This window comes from Dermacentor albipictus, chromosome 1 (assembly GCF_038994185.2).
Source record: "Dermacentor albipictus isolate Rhodes 1998 colony chromosome 1, USDA_Dalb.pri_finalv2, whole genome shotgun sequence".
NCBI classification, from domain to species: Eukaryota; Metazoa; Arthropoda; class Arachnida; order Ixodida; family Ixodidae; genus Dermacentor; species Dermacentor albipictus.
The window spans coordinates 42,617,704-42,632,847 of NC_091821.1; the positions used below are offsets into that span (position 1 = coordinate 42,617,704).

General features: G+C 48.9%; 1 protein-coding gene across 1 annotated transcript in view; it reads left to right on the forward strand.

Moving 5' to 3' along the window:
* Positions 1–15,144, forward strand: part of LOC135906770 (uncharacterized) — a 99,106-nt gene that overhangs the window by 13,625 nt on the left and 70,337 nt on the right. The window lies entirely within an intron of this gene.

Consider the following 15,144-nt stretch of genomic DNA (forward strand, 5'->3'; position numbering starts at 1 on the left):
AGAAAGCCTTGCTGCCACACATTGGATCACAGCTTTCGGGAACAATTAGCTCGTCTAAAGAACGCCGGCTTTTCGGTTTCCACTTTACCGTGCGTTTTTTTTTTTGCTGCACAAATCATTGCAGCTCTCCGCATTTCGACTTTGCCCACGCGAAAGTCCCACGCCAATCCCGAAGAAATTAGCAGTAATCCCATACGTTCACGGGCTTCCACATCGGCTTAAGGAGATTACCAAGGGTATTGACGTAAACTTACCAAGGGTATTGACGTAAACATTGTTTTTTCAGCTCGGGGAAAAGTCGGAAGGTGCCACAGTAGATAGGAAAAAAACAGGCCAGTCACGGGAGAACCTGTGCTGCCTGTGCTCTGTTAACCATCGTAATCTATTTGTTAATTGTGCATGTGGAGTTGTTTACGAGATCCCACTATCGTGTGGGAGAATGTACGTTGGGCAGACTGGCACCTGCCTTAACGAAAGGTTACGCAAGCACAACAACAATTTAAAGGGAACGTCTTCATCCTATCTGTCAGACCATTGTCGTTCATGTAGCTTTAAACTCTTTTTTGAAAGAACGCATGTCATCTTCAGGCACGTGTATCAAAAAGCACGTGAAATCATTGAAACTCTCCGCATAAAGAAAAATAATGAACATTGCATTTCCGTCCCATCTATCAACCTGCACGACTGTGAAATGAGCCTCCTCGAAAGGTGTAGCACATACCAGTAGCATGAGGGTGCGCGCGCAGACGGACTGTTTGTATTTTAAAGCATGAAATGCGTTTAGCTCCCGTTTTCGGCGACTTTCAGGTGACCCTGAGCTAAAAGCCAGAGCCGTTATCCGAGCACTCAAACGAGAACATCCGGGCAAGTTGTGCGAAAAAAACCAGATCATCCGGGTAACGAGTCAAAACTTAAGGTGGTCTTTGGCACCCAACCCCTTGTACAGGACCGCATTACATACGCTAGTTACTGACAAAACAATCTACAAAAACATTGCTTTCAAGTTAACTATGTCATTCAAGCTGTAACTTCTAGTACGCTGAAGTTTTACATGTCACTTTCAATAGCAACGTTCAAAAATTTGCAGGACGCTGAAGCTTCGCCTTTAAGGGAACGCGATAGCGTTCAAAGACCTCTTACTGCTTTTCATGCTTCCCGGCAACTGCAGCTGATGTAACCGTAACGGTTACCGGGAAACGCTGGCTGCGAACGCTATGCACGAAGGCGAACTTTCTGGTAGAAACGCGGCCCGTTGCGTGAGTCGATCTGTTGTTATTATTTCGCACTTTAATATTTCACTATGAGACGAGCTAACATAAAGGACATACGCTGTCGGTGTTTTTTCCCATTAAATTTGTTTGTGGGCTGCCGTTCTCAAATTTCCGAGGAATAACTTTGTAAAGAATAAAAGGCAAGGTATGAGCAACTTTGGTGGTAGAGAAGTGGTTGGGTATACATGGTTCAGAGTTTGGTTCGAAATTATGTTTGCCGAGGCGACGCCGACACCAACGCCGGATTTAATTTACGTGTAACTGTGCCTTTCCGTGGGTATACGTGTTTATATGTTGGTGCGTGAGGACTCGGACATTACTTACGTTGAAAACGTGCTGTGTTTCGTTTCTTTCATGTTATCGTCCCGGTGGAATTGTGCCGTGATTATGACTCAGTGTTCGTATCGTCTCTTGTCGAAATAAACTTTTTCTAAACACACGCCGGATTTTCTGCGATACGGGCTTCTTAAGCTCATCCTGGCCAGTTTCCTCGACGCTAGGCGAGCCACGTTCATGTACCGCCTGGCGCGAGGGTGCCTGCAGTTGGGCTACATGCCCTTCACAGCCGTCCCGGCTAGTGGAGTGTGCCCGTTCTGTGGCGCTCGTGAGGACTCGGTTCATGCCTTTGCGCAGTGTTTGCTTCCTGCAGCTCTTCTCAGAGGATTGCTAGTCTTTTTAATCTCCCAGGCGTTCTTTATCAGACAGTTCGATTTTTGCACCCTTTGCCTAATCAGGCGGTCAACCAGTTTGTGCTTCTCCTCGCCGAGTGCTCCTACCAAGTTTGGTTGGCACGCCGCGATGCAGTTTTCGGGGGTCGGGCACCGGGCCTTCACGAAGTGATTGCGAAAGCACGGAAGGAGGTCTGGTTCTATCTCACCCGGGAGCGGCACCGCTTGGGCGAGAAGAAGTTTCTCGAAGTGTGGGCCCGTCCTGCCGTGATTTGTGATGAGACAGGTGGAAAGCTATCCATTAAGTTTTGATGCATGCTCCTGGGCTTGCTCGACTTGGCCGTGTGTGCCAGTCGATCAACGGGGTTTTCTTTGGCTCAGTGGAACCCATATCTGGAACCGGTGGGGGCGCACCCTTGGGTGGTCGCGCTGCTCCGCGGACGACTTTCGTGCTCTCCATGGTTGTATGCCCTGGCCTCTTTTTCGTCAAGGCAGCCCGAGGGTCAGTCAGGCTTGTGTCCTGTAAGACCGACATGGCTGTTTGTGTGTTGAGTGCAATAACTCTGTGTTGCTGCACCACAACAGCCCCCTTGTCCGGGAAGGACCGTTGGCCCGAACCAAAGCCCCCCGCCCAGTCAAACCGGTTTGAGGGGGGAACCGGGGTCAATGTATCGAATAATGCTGGGTTGATAAGTACATGTAAGCTCATGGACGAGGCGCCTTCAAAGGTGCCAAGTCCTGATACTTTTTGTTTGCGCACAAAAAGTATCAATATGAATATGTTCCAACTAGGCCGACTCGCAGTTATGCAGACACAGGGCACCATATATTTCATTGTTATCTTCTGGCGCTGAAACAGGGTTGTGACTACTGAACGCCAGCGGTCCGTGAGTTCTACGGCGCGGATTTTTGCGTCGCCTTGAGAAATGGCACCCCGCTGCGTGGCGTCTCCTTCAGTCGATTTGCTTCTTCTAGCTGGACAGTGCGCTCTGTCTCCCTGGCGTCTTTCGCTGCCTGTCACGCCGCCTTGAGCCGGTTTTCTTTTTCTAGCTGGGCAGCGCCCATATGAACCTGTGCAGAATGTGGCGAGGTGCGATGTGGTATGGTGAGGTGTGTCGTTGCGAACATGCACTACACCCATTTTAAGATTGGGGCTAGTAGTGGAGATCGCAGGAAGAGGCCTTCGTCCTGCTGTGGACATAAAATAGGCTGATGACAATGATCATCTCCAACCAACCTGCTTCGCCTGTTGCCATTGCATGCTTATATCTTACGTCAGAGTAAGCAATGTTTCTTTCCTTTCTGCAATTAACCAGTCAGTAGTCAGTTGTTAGTTCAGCGCCTGTCCGGTGTACTTCTGTCTTGTGTTGCCGTTCCTATTGCACTGCTTTTACTATGAAGCTTAAACAACTCGCCCAGTTTTACACTCTATTTCCCTACAACAGCGTCTGCAAAGACTCGCAGGCTTCCACTTGAAGCTTCCGCTTGCGACACAACCTTCCAGAGGGGTACCTGCACATTGTGGCATAAGAGGGAAGGAACAGACAGACGCTGAAGCAAAGGCAGCGTTACACAATGTTTCTGAAGCACGTATTTAGTTCTCACAAACCGACGCAAACGCCGAGCAGCTACTCTATAGTTGAGCACTGGGCCCAAGCAAATCGATGACACAGGCGAATGCATAAGTGGGGCGCCGAAATGAAGTTCTGCATGCCTCACAAGTTCAAATAAAATGAAACAGATGTGATTGATTGGATTCGCCCTGCTGTCGCATTCACCAGGCGTTATACACAACTCATAAGCAGTGTTGCCATTTAAGCGACTTTGTCGCTAGATTTAGAACGTCCTTTCTGTCCGTTCAGGGACAAGCTTTTCTATTTAGAGAGCGCAGACTTCTTTTAGCGATGTGACAGAAAAATTGCGGACATTTTAGCGGCTTCGAAGTTAAGAAAGTTGCAAAATGTACTTCCAAAACGAACTTTATCATTCAAAAGCTAAATGTAAGCGGCTCAAACGGGCTGTACGATGCGCGGGATCTGTTAATATAGAGAGTTTTAGCGTGTCCTGTATTCCTGTAAACGCAAACAGACTGGGCATTTTACGGGATGAGTGGAGGCGCAAACGTGAACGGCCTGCACGGTGCACCCACCTGAAGGCGCAGAGCTTAACCAGACAAACACAGAGCTAATATTGCAGTAATCAAGTGTATTCTACTTCGCAGCTGGTTTAAACTTTCGGTGGCAGCGTAATCATGTTGTAAAGAATTTACACCAGCAGTAAAATATAATGCGCTTGGTCACTGTAATATCAGCTGTGTTGGTCTGGTTGAGCTCAGCGCCACAAGGTGGCTGCACCCTGCGGGACGTTCACGTTAGCGTCTCCGCTCATCCGGTAAAACACCCAGTACGCTAGCGTTCAGCGGATTACCGGACACGCTAAGACTTTCTATAATAAAGCAATGGTTGCTTTCACATCGGTAGTGCTCAGGCTGTGCTTCACAGCAAGGTGGCTTTCACAAGATTCACAGTGGGCTCACAAAATGCATGTTAATTATTATTTTGAATTCTTTACATAACCAATTTGATCTAAATGCTCCGTGTTCCGCATTTTCATTAAATACGTTCGATTACAAGACATTTGCAAGGTAGCCGTAAATAAATGTTTCTAAACCTATTGCAATCAACATTAAGGTGAAATTTATGAGGCAGCAAGTGAATAATAAGAGGTAGACTGTCGAAAGGTGCAGACATCGGAGTGGATGGGCTCTTTCACGCAAGTCTGAACACATTGCTTCCCTTTATTATGGCTTTCGGACAAATCAGTACTGCGAAGAGTTTTCAGACAGATCAAGGGACGATAACGTAGTATTTAATCTGCATAAACTTCACGTAATTGTCATGAGCGTGTTAACATTCGACCAAGCGCGTGTAGGAGAAAATAGCTATCCTTGCAGGAGCGCCGAGAACAAGAAAGTTTGCAATGATAATGTCTTCAACCTTGACAATGTGGGACCATGTGCTTTTGCGTGCTATAAGAAGATCAGATTACTCGTGTTCTTTTTAATGGGGGTGTATTTGTAACTTCACAACCTGAAGCTTTCACCTGTCATTGTGCGTTGTTGCCTTAGTATAACAGTAAAGTAATCCACTACGCACGGCTGAAAAATTCACTGTTTATTCCTCACCTACATGGACCCTATAGCTGGCCTAGGGCCCAATTTCGCCACGTTTTATGGATGCAATCAAGCTCTCTTACCTACTTGTCAGAATGGCAGCCACAGGCGTCATTCTCCCAGCTGGTCAGCATTCATCGTCCCTCCTTACAATTGGGCTTCACACCCTCGGCACGGTCACCCTCAGCTTTGAGGTGCTTATTAAATCAACCTCAAGTGCGCCTTTCCGTTCCAGGAATAAAAAAAGAAGACTGACTTGCCTACCTTGGCCTTGAAGCAAGCAGTTCTGGATTGTTAGCAGCAGACTTTCTATATTGACCGAGTACACATTATACGGATGGTCCTCCCACGAATATCAGCTCCACCGGCGCAGTAGTTATATCATCACGATCAATAAGCGTTAGATCCAAGATTTCTCACGTCGCCACATCGACCGCTTTGGAGCTTGTTGCCCTTCGAGGTGTTGTTGATTATATTAACACCCAACCGCCTTATTGGTGGGCAATATTCTGCAACTCAAAGGTGGCCCTACAATGTCTTTTGTCAACTTTTCGTCGCGGGTACTGTGAACAACTCGTGTCGGAGATGCGAGAAACGCACTGTCATATGACCACGAAAGGACACGACGTCGTGTTTCAGTTACTGCCGGGTCACTGCACTATCTTCGGCAACGACCTCGCCAACAAAGCTGCTAGGAAAACACACGAAGGAGCAAACTTTGTTTCTGTACCTTCATCGAGGACTGACGCAGCCCAACACTTAAGCAAGCTAACGCACCGTATGATATTGGAGAAGTGGCACACACTGAATTCACCCAGCGTCGATTGCATTCTCTCGACTCACCTATGCGGCTGCGGCTGTTACTTGGGCTTCCGCGAAGTGAGAAAACAATGCTGTGCCGCTTACGCTTGGGTGTTGCATTCACCAATGCATGTACGTGTTTGAATGGAATGGCGGATAGCGCCGAGTGCAATGTATGGGGTGTCGAGAGAGAGAGAGAGAGGAAGGAAAGGCAGGGGGGCTAACCAAACGTGCGTCCGGTTTTCTACCCTTCACTGGGGGAAGTGGTAAAGGGATGAAGAGAGAGAGAGAGAGAGAGAGAGAGAGAGAGAGAGAGATAGAGAGAGGAGATAGAGAAAGCACAGCTTTCTTAAGTGTAGGTGTCGAGGAGAGTATAGAATACCTACTGTGCTACTGCCCATCTTTAGAAAACCAAAGACGCGACCTCTGCACAGCTCTAAATCAGTTAGATAGAAAACCGTTCACCTTAAACAAGATCTTGGGACCATGGCTTCGCATATCGCAGCTACAAACGACCACAAAAGCGCTGCTGCAATTTTTGAAAGCTACGCGATTGAGTGACCGTCTGTGATCCGGACTGAGGTGCCTTCAGTGATACAGAGCAGAAACTGTTACCACGTCGGCGATATCCACAGTGGACTTTCTCTTCTTCTCTTAATCTTACCTTCCCCCCTTCCCCAATGTAGGGTAGCCAACCGGGCGGAGTCCTGGTTAACCTCGCTGCCTTTCATTTATCATTTCGCTCTCTCTCTCTTTTAGATAAATAACTTACACCAAGTTAGCTTATATTTTAGTTTTCAGATATACCCACGTTTCTTAAGATTTACTCAAAAGTATCAGCAACAATTTTAGCGACAGTGCAGCAAAATTTAGCGGAAATTTACCATTTTCTCTCATTTTAGCGACACGCTTCAGAAAAACTGTGGCAATACTGCTCATAGGTTGCAGTGACACTGGTCAGAATTGCGAACGCAGTATGTATCGGTATCTGTCCCGCGTACACGCGATCACGACAGAAGTTCAGAGCCATTCCACTCTGGGAAGGTGGATGACCAGCGGAGCTGTATATATGGTGATAAATATGTTGATTGAAAATAATAGAGACATACCACAATGAATTTTGTTCTGGCACGATTTTTTGTTGTTGTATTAGACTACATACTCAGTGCTGTTTGATTGCCAACCTTCTTTTATTTGCTTTTTTGGATTTATTATTTGGTCACCAAGGTGACTGCTGCTCTATGATCGCTATTATATGCGGCCAGTAGTTCTGTGGCGACACTTTCTGGCCAATGTCACCGTTCTGTCACCACTCAACCAGACATCACTACTCTGAATCCTTAACTCCCTCTCAAACAAGAACTAATGCCTTCAAATTTTCTTTTTTCCTCCTTACTATTGAAGAATGGAACACACTACCATTATCATTCTTAAACAGCACTTACTCAATTGATCTGATTAATGTTTGATCTGTTAATTTCGCAACAGCGATGTCAGCGTTTTGTTTTCTTCTGAATGCATGTGTGATTATTTTTTTGTAATTTTACCACTCCTGCTGGGGCCCGCATAGGCCTGCAGTATTTTGTGAATAAATAAATAAATAAATAAATAAATAAATAAATAAATAAATAAATAAATATACACGACCGATGGCGCGTCGTGGGCTCACTTAGAACGACAGAACGCTGAGCTAGTCGGTAAGGATTCATTATGCAAAAAAAGAGGTGTGGGCACACTGATGTTTGTGTAACATTGAATGCCGAACCTTTCCAAGAGAAACGCCACGAACCACTTTCCCTCTGGCAGAGACACGTCTACGTTGAAATCAACCAAAGGTGCGTACGCTTGGCGTTTGCGGCACGATCTTCATACGGGCCGCCTGCCGTCGTCGCGCACATATTCCCGCTTCTGTTCACGACGGTGTTCTTCGTAGGCGCACTGTTATTCTGCAGTCCTCACCGCACGCCGCCTAGCCATTGCACGGGTGGCAGGGAACTGAGATAAGGTTACCTGGTTTGCCTGTAGGGCGCGGGCGGTTACCCTTCGACTTTTATAAGCCCGTGCGTACCCTAACCTCGCGGTTTTTCATGCCATATACCCCGAAAGATACCCCAGTGCGGACTGCCCTGCCTGTGGACTAAGGGCAACATTGGACCATGTGTTGTGGGGGTGTGAAGCCATCTGTAAATGAATGCTCGCGCCTTTGGGCTGACTCTAATTGCTGTCGCTCTTGGACGACTCCGCTAACTTTTGCTGCGTGTTAACTAAGGTGGACGGCGTCGGCCGTGCACGCAGGAGCCTCGAAGGAAGGAACTTCACTCGTTGGGATCCGTTTCGAGACTGGTTTATTTACAAAGATATTGAAGAAAGGAGAAGGGAAAGGGAGAAGAAACACAAAGTTCACGTTCTCTTTTGGCCGCGCCGAGGCCTTCGTCCTTGTCGGGGGTAAAGCACCTGCAGGGGCTTTAGTCGGGGGCGCCCGCGCCTCGCACTGAGTGGGCGGTTCGCCGAAAAGACGGTGGAACGGATCAGGTTGTTGGTAGCTGCGCCGGGTGGCACGTGCTGCAGTGGGGCCCCTCTCGTCCGTTCGCCGGCTCCCTCTTTCTCTTGTGTCGTCGGTCTCCCAACCACAGGTGCAACAATGTTAGCTGCTCGTTTGCGACTTTCAACATCCTCCCCCGCAATGAGCGCCAGCTCATTCCCGGCCACCATTGTTAGCACAGGCTGGCGCCTCACTGAGCTCGAGTGGGTACAAGGCTTGTACGGGTCGTCGCAGTTCGCTTTGGTTCGGGAGAAGGATCTTGCAAGCACGTATTCGGCCATCTCTTCCTGGAAAAGTCGATGCCTCTTCCTCTGCCTGGCTTTGTAACATGCGCTGAGCGAAGCTGCAGTAGGTATTCGCGTCTCCACCGTTTCCAGAATGAGTCAACAAGCCTGGCGCGTCTCTTCCATAGGCGTGTTAGTGTCTGTGCTGACGATTTGATTTCGGTGGTCTCTCGGAAGGGAGGCAAGCTCGTTAGCCTGCGACCGACTAGGAAATGTGCTGGAGCCAAGGGCATAAGCTCCCCCGCGTCCGAAGAGACGAAAGTCAACGGACGAGAATTTACGGTCGCCTCGACTTGGGTTAGAACCGTGGAGAGGCTGTCATGGTCAAGGCAGCTCCTTCCGAGCACTCTGCGAAGGGTGGCCTTCACGGTTCTCACCATTCTCTCCCAAAAGCCACCCCACCGCGCCGCTCTCTCAACAATAAATTTCCAACTGATATTTTGTGCACAAAAAAAGGACTGGACCTCGCTTCCCTTCATGGCGTGGAACATCTGGTTCAGATCTTTAGATGCCCGTTTAAATGTCAATGCGTTGTCGGACAGAACCGTCTTGCAGATTGCCCTCCTTGACACAAATCTCTTAAACGCCGTCAGAAATGACTTCGCCGAGAGGTCTCTAACAAGCTCCAGGTGAACGGCTCGTGTTGTCGCACAAGTAAACAAAGCAACATAAGCTTTGTGCTTGGACCCGCTATCATTGTAGAATATGGGCCCCGCAAAGTCGATACCCGTCGTCTCAAATGGCTCAGCCTGGGTCACTCTGTAGGGGGGAAGCGGGGCAGTGGGCTCTTGTGCAGCTCGGCAACTCTGCCTTGGTGTACTTTGATACCACAAAAAGCGGACAGCGTCGCGTTCACTCTCTGCAAGCTCGATTTGAAGGAAAGCCTTTTCTATATCGGACATTATGGCCACATTATGGACTCGAAATCGAATCAGGATGTCCGCTAGGTTTGGATTTAGGTTAGGTCCTGCGAAGAGGACGTCGTTCAGTGACAGCTTTCCCGCCGCTTTGGAGGAGGCATCGAATACGACTCTCAACTTGGTAGTTTCGCTACGAGGCCGGACAACACCTCGGTGTGGCATGTAGTAAATGGGCCCCAGCGGGGACTCACCCAGTTCGTTCGCTTCCTCGGTGTATCCAGCTTGCAGGTAGTTCCTGATTGCCTGATCGTAGTCTAGAATGGCTTCTTCATGTCGCAGAGGCTTCGCCGTTAGTGAGTGAAGCCTGTGCGATGCTGCGTTCTGATTGTCCGTGAAGTCTGATGCGTTCTCTTTACATGGGAGAGCTACTTGGTATCTACCGTTCTTGTGGGCAATGGTTTCTTTAAAGGCCCGCAGAACGCTGTCGTCTTTGGCGGTCAGCTGTGCATCGTCGACGATACCAAGGTGCTCCATCTCCCAGCATGATTCTAGTTGACGAGAAATTTCGTCGGGTGCTGTGGTCACACCTACCCGCATCACTCCGGTGTTCTTTAGGAAGGTTGCGGCGGGCGATGTAGAATCTGTGCCCTGCAATGTCCACCCAAACGCAGTCTCCATGGCCACGAGCTTCTTACCGAGGCGCTTGACATTTCCCGTTGCTATATCCCAGAAGTGATCGGCCCCGATAAGCAGCTCAACTCCAACACCAGGGCGGTAGCCGTCAGGTAAGGTGTCAGCAAGCTGGAGGCCTTGCTCACGAGCGATGCTAGCCGTGGAGTCGTCAGGTGGTGGGAGGAGGTCTCCACAGGTCTCGGGCACCTCTAATGCTTCGATCCGGACTCTGGTGTTGTTGCGCCAGTTTCGCAGCCAGCATTCCACGCGGTGACACCTTCTTTCTTCAGATGGTCTCTCGCTTCCGAAGGTGTAAATAGCCAGCTTCTCCCCTCCTATGACGCGAAGATTGAGGCGCCGGGAAACCTCCTGTCGTATAAATGTTCTCTGGCTGCCACCATCAAGCAGCATTCTCACCAGAGCACTCTTGTGCTGGCCTTCCGCATACGCTCGTGCAGTCTGTAGAAGCACGCGGGTCTTTCCCAGTACTGGTCCCACCTGAAGCGATGATTGTACTGCTGTCTCTGCTGGTGCAGCATCTCCGATTGAAGGAGGGCGTGTCGGTCTTTGATTAAGCTCGCAGACGCCAGTTGCGTGTCGTCCAGAGCATTTGGCACACTTCAGCCACCTTGCAGTTCTACACTCAGCGGCACGGTGCTTCTTTTTCGCACACTTGTAACAGCGCCTCTCTCTTGACATCACCTCCTTTTTCTTGGCCATGGGCACGGGGGCGACACAGTTCGCTGGTTGATGCCCTTCTGCACCACAAAATGCACATTGCGCCTCGCCATCGGTTACGCTGAGGACAGACGCCGATGGGTTTTGAGGACGAGCGTCCCCTTTGATAGGTGCTTTCTGTCTGATAGCGGCGTCCTGGTGCCCATGGCGTAGTGCACTCTGGGCTCTCTCTCTGCTCTCGACCTCCTCTCTTATGAAATCGAGGAAACCGAGAAGCTCGTCTTGGGGCGTTTCACGTGAGGCGGCCTTCCGTCGGAAGTACGCCAAGCAAAGCTCACTTGGGATGCTTTTGCGAAGGACGGTGACAAGCAGCGCGCCGTAGGTGCTCGACGACACTCCCATCGCCTCTAGACTTCGGACTCCGGAGCGGATTTCGTCGTAGAGGGTCCTCAGCCTTTCGATGTCCCGCAGATCGTGCACTGGGCGGACGTCAAGCAAGCGCGACATGTGGTCCTCAATTATTACGTCCTCCTTCCCAAATCTCTCAATGAGGGTCTTCACTGCGATGTCATAATTTCTATCGCTGATCGGCAACCCCTCTATGGCAGCGGCGGCTTTTCCAGTTAAGTAACTTGTTAGGTACTGGAACTTGGCTATTGCAGGCAGGGTGCTGTTCTTGTGTATAGTCGATTCAAATTGGTTCCAAAATTTCTGCCACGAGTGCAGGTCCCCGCTGAATTTTGCGATTTCCAACTTGGGTAATTTGGTGGTTGCTGATAGTGGCTGGGATGTCGCAGGTGGGACGGAACCAATGTGGTATACTTCCTGCTCTGATGCGTCGCCTGTCACTGACGAAGTTGTTGACCGGCTCTCGTTGGCTGTCTGACTCCTGAGAGCTCTCTTGATCTTTGTTTTTATGGAGCAGATCTTCTCCGTGTATGCAGCGCAAGCTTCTAATTCTGCATCTAATTCTTGAAGATCTATCTTCTTTTCGATGCTCTCGTTAACAGATTTCAATTCATCTGCTTGTTCAAGGAGAAGGTCGAGGCGTTCCTCAAGCTCACCGACTTTGATGGTTGGCGATTGCAGTAGGTCGCTGGCCGCTGCGATGATTTTCTCTATTGCTTGTTGCAGGGCAGCTTGCTTCTTCTGTAGTCGTTCCATAGCGCTTTCGATGTCAGCAGGCGAAGTATTCCCGGGTTTCGGCACCAAAAAATGTAAATGAATGCTCGCGCCTTTGGGCTGACTCTAATTGCTGTCGCTCTTGGACGACTCCGCTAACTTTTGCTGCGTGTTAACTAAGGTGGACGGCGTCGGCCGTGCACGCAGGAGCCTCGAAGGAAGGAACTTCACTCGTTGGGATCCGTTTCGAGACTGGTTTATTTACAAAGATATTGAAGAAAGGAGAAGGGAAAGGGAGAAGAAACACAAAGTTCACGTTCTCTTTTGGCCGCGCCGAGGCCTTCGTCCTTGTCGGGGGTAAAGCACCTGCAGGGGCTTTAGTCGGGGGCGCCCGCGCCTCGCACTGAGTGGGCGGTTCGCCGAAAAGACGGTGGAACGGATCAGGTTGTTGGTAGCTGCGCCGGGTGGCACGTGCTGCAGTGGGGCCCCTCTCGTCCGTTCGCCGGCTCCCTCTTTCTCTTGTGTCGTCGGTCTCCCAACCACAGGTGCAACAATGTTAGCTGCTCGTTTGCGACTTTCAACACCATCGGCTCCTCCTTCAGCGAGGATAGGTGGGCTGCGCTCTTGGGCAGCCCCGAACTCAGCGACCAAACCCTGGCCGTCCAGAGTGCCCGCGACCGGGCCGTCAAGCTCGGCTTGGCGGTCCCTACGTGGGACTAGCCGGGTGGCGCGGGGTCTCCCCTGCGTCTTCTCTGGACCAAAATAAAGTTACTTCACTCACTCACTCACTCACCTGGTTTGCCTGAAGAGCCCGTGACGTCAAACTGCAATTCATACTAAACAGTGTCTATTCCGGTTTTACTTTTGTTTATTACGATATTTTTTTATCGCAATATAATTTGACAATTCTCGCGATTAAATGCAGTTGGGGCATACATGGCGACACGCTTTTGCTTCATGCTTTAGCTCTTTTAGCTCTGGGGTGGCCGCCATCTTTTTTTGCCTATGCACGCAAACCGCCAGAATCCAGTGTATAACAGCTCCGCTGTAAAGACTGGTCTCTTCCAACGCGCACGTGGATAAGAGCCCTTTATCGGACAAGCTTGTTTTAGGTTCTTGGCCTGCCGTGAACAGCGCAGCCGTAGTTACAAGAGCCTAGTGGTTTGCCTAGTGGTTTGCCTAGCCTAGTGGTTTGCCTTGCTGCAAACCACTAGGCTAGACGCATGGCTTTACAGTTGCCCCAGCGGGATGGACTTGTATATATACAGAGCGGCTTCTCCTACCACCATCATCGTTCATTTTCCTCCCCGTTCCTTCTGCCCTGTGCAGAGGCCAGAGGAGGCTAGCTCAGGCCAACCTCTCTGCGTTTCTGTAAATAAATATATATCTGTCTGAGGAAAGAAAATAGGCCAACGTGCGAATGTCAAGGTTGTGTTTTCAGCTGCTACAAAATTGCAATGCCTGTGCAGACTGACCAGACCAGGCCTCTCTGACAAGCGCACGTGCAAAAAGAAACACCAGGAACCGTTTGTTGAATGTGTGGAAGAAGTGGTTTATAACCTTCCTTTAAAGTGTGGGAAAAACTACGTCGGGCAAAGCGGAAGGTGCCTCAACGAGCGTTTAAAGGAGCACCGGTACAATGTAGCAGAAAAGCGGGGCGGGTTTCTTGATGCCCACTGCAGGCATTGCAGCTACACTGTTGCCGGGGTGGATGATGGCGACCATTCGACGTGTGCTCCAGCATACAAAGACTGCTCCATTGTGGGAAAAGCCCGAGGTAGGTTAACTCGCGAAATTATAGAAGCGGAATTGATTGATAGGCTTGGCGATAACTGTGTGTCCAAACCATCCATTGCCCTTTCCCAAAAAGAGTTATCGTACCTGCGCAATAGTGTGTAAAGGTATTTTGTAAACAGCGCATGTATGATGTACGCGAAAAAGTTGTATATATGTATGGGTCCCTTGCTCGAAATAAAGATTGTTGCAAGTTAGCGCCTGTGTGTGTCACGTCTCACCTTCGTCCTTGTCTTTTTAACGCGCTATAATCCTCACAAACCGAAGCAAATGCTTGTAAAAGACAACGTGCAATGGGATTGCTGTGCCGGTTCAGTAATTAAAACACAGGTTTAAGTAGGGCTGCGTTATTTATAATTTATAAAACTTTACGTCCGCCCCATTCTCGAATTCGGCTGTGTTCTTTTTTTTGAGGATGCGCAACATATACAAGCTAAGATCTTAAATACTACTGAAATTGCGTTGCGGTTTTGTCTTGCGCTGCCAAGTATTGTGGTTTACAATGTACTTTATCTGGAGGCGGGAATTATTCCGCTTGAGTCCAGATTTAAGCAACTTACTGTCCTGAGTTTCATGAAGCTTTACGATGCATCTCTCTTCCGTTTGCAAGTCGTTTTCATCAATTCTCCTGATTCATTTTTCAAAACAAGTTGGCGGTGTTATCGACAACCACAAGTAGCTTTTGTTCAGGCACTGTTACAAGAACTTTAAGTTCGTCTACCGTGCCTGATTTCTCCAAAAACAAATTCGTTGAAGGTGAAACTAATTTTTGATTATATTTTTTTCCAAAACACGCAAAACTTCTTCCGGCACGCTTAGTTGAATGTTTCCTTCAAAATCATATTACTCAATTTCCGCCTCACTTGGTTAATTCTACGGACGCAACACAAAATTTAGAGAAGGCCGGAGTTGGCCTATTTTCAAATCAACTTAACTGGTCATTTGCTCTCTTTCCGTCTCGCTGATTACACCCGAATATTTCTTGCAGAATATCTGGCAATTATTCTGGCCATGGAAAAATTGGGTCCACAGAAATATAAAGTAATAATTGTTAAACATGCGCTTTCTGTCTGTACACAATTAACTTCTAATACTAATCGGGCACACCTGCTGAATATATTTTCGACTCTTGCCCCGGAAAATATGTATGAAGTCCGTTTTGTCTGGGTCCCCGAACACAGCGGAATCTTTTCAAACGAATCAGCTGACTCGCTCGCATCGTCGCCACTAAATGGTCCGGTCTTAAACGTTCTTCCTGATTTTTCCTTTAGAACAGAAGC